This window comes from Equus przewalskii, chromosome 6 (genome assembly GCF_037783145.1).
Source record: "Equus przewalskii isolate Varuska chromosome 6, EquPr2, whole genome shotgun sequence".
Lineage (NCBI taxonomy): Eukaryota > Metazoa > Chordata > Mammalia > Perissodactyla > Equidae > Equus > Equus przewalskii.
The window spans coordinates 77,589,654-77,591,954 of NC_091836.1; the positions used below are offsets into that span (position 1 = coordinate 77,589,654).

Below are 2,301 nucleotides of genomic sequence, written 5' to 3' on the forward strand. Positions count from 1 at the left end.
AAAGCAAACCACATAACAGGTATACCGTCTAGAAAATGTCGTAGAAGTTCTGCTAAAAACCCTAACTTCATTACAACATAATGACCAGAATATGCCATTCAAGAATGACACAGTACCTTCAAAATCATTACTCCAAGCTCGTCTGTTATGTCACATTAGGCATCTGAAAAAGAACGTCAATAAGAAGTTTTCAAGAACTTAAAAATTATTGATATGTATTAAGAACTAATGATATTATGGATCTCAAGCTCCACTTATTACCATGGATAGGAACCCAGCAGAAGTTACAACATGGTAAAATCATGTATGTGGTCTAATCATTGTCACAATTATCACCTTTGTAGCTGCTTCATGGTGGTGCACTGATGAATATAGGATTGCATTGAAAGAAAGTCAAAGTTTGTTTGGAACATTTCACTGATCTTTATAAATTTTTTTAAATGTTGTATTCATTCTAAATGATTCAAAGGATTGAATTCCTTTCTTCATTCATACAATAATTTATTAAGCACTCCGAGTACCAAAGTACCATTAGATCCCAAAAGCAGTTGAAAAATGTGACATCACAGATCCAGTGGGTCAGAGAAAGCAATTTTATTCCTACTTTCCCTCTTACATGAAAATCCTGATTGGAAATGAGAGAGATAAAGAGTGGTTTTGTGAGTAGAATCCAAGAAGATCTTGCCCCCTCCTTGTCAGTTATGCAGATGCTCATGCTAGAATCATTCTCCTCGCTCTGATTCCCAAGCTTGACTTCAGGCAGGTGTATTTAGCATCCGTTTCTCAGGTTCTCTCGTGAAGAGTTGCCTGCAACGTACCTATGTGCCCTTCATTAAACTCCAGTGCATATGGATCTTTTTAAAATTATCTCAGAATCTTAACCTCAAGGATCTCTGCATCTTTGAAGCAAAGTTTCTCTGTCCACCAGGAGGATTGGCAATTATACCACAGGAAGCACATTCCCTCTGTGGGGTTTCTTTAGTTTCCCAGACCTGCAGAGTCTCCTCCTCCTTATGATTTTCTTCTCCCAAGAGACCATCTTAACTGCAAATGTGTCCATAATGGGAGTCATCCAGCTCAGTCACAACCTTCACACCCCCATGTACTTTTTCCTCTGTGGCCTGTGCTTTTCAGAAACTAGTACCACTATAGTAATTCTCCCCCATGTTAGCAGACTTGCTATCAGACAGCAAGACCATTTCTCTTCCTGAGTGTATCACACAGATGTTTTCTTAGGCTTACGTGGAAATAACTGCTTCATCATGGCTGCCATCCCCTATAACTATTACCCTACCATTCACAACCTACTGCGTTATGCTGTCCAAATGACCCATAAGATCTGCTTTCAGCTGATTTTGGCCTCTTGGATGGTTGGGTTTGTGGTTTCTCTGTGCGTCATCATCACCATATTCAACTTGTCTTTCTGTGACTCCAACACTTTCCACCATGTCTTCTGCAACATCTCGCCTCTGGTCTTCCTTGCTTGTGATTACATTTTGTATCATGAAATGGTTATTGTTCCCTGGTCCTGTGTTGGTGTCCAGCTTTATTTTAATTATGGTTTCTTATGTCTTCTTTGAGTCCGTAGTTTTGAAGATGTCTTCCGCAAAGAGGAAGTATAAGACCTTCTCTACTTACTCCTCTCACCTCACTGTACTGTGCATCCACTATGGATTTTCTTGCTTTGTTTATTTGAGGCCCAAGGACAGTGACTCATTCCATGAAGATATGCTGATGGCTGTGACATATACAGTGCTGACATCTCTATTTAATCCTGTCTTTTATGTCTAAGAAACAAAGAAATGCAGAAGCCCTAAGGAAGATATTAGACAATGCAAATATGTTTATCCCTCAGATCGAAAATAAAAGAACCCTTAACATTTTAAAAATTTACATAATTTTAATAAGTAAAAGTGGATAAAGCTGTGGGGGCCAGTCTGGTGATGTAGTGGTTAAGTTCATGTGCTCCAATTAGGAGGCCCAGGTTCGTGGGTTCAGATCCCGGGCATGGACCTAGCACTGCTCATCAAGCCATGCTGTGGCAGCACCCCACATGAAATAGAGGAAGGCTGGTGCAGATGTTAACTCGATGACAATCTTCCTCAACAAAAAATAGGAAAGATTGGCAGCAAACGTTAGCTCAGGGCCAATCTTCCCCACACATAAAGAAGTGGATAAAGTGGAGTACTTCACTAAAAATCATCACTTTGAGTACAAAGTAAACAGAGTATTACCTAATTACCTGATATTTCCTGGCATCACTATTTTTCTAGTACAAACAGGATATAGTTTTAAAATATT

General features: G+C 39.4%; 1 pseudogene; it reads left to right on the top strand.

The window, feature by feature from the left end:
* Positions 1-262: 262 nt before the first annotated feature.
* LOC139084277 (olfactory receptor 10J4-like) lies at positions 263-1,921 on the top strand (annotated as a pseudogene).
* Positions 1,922-2,301: the final 380 nt, after the last annotated feature.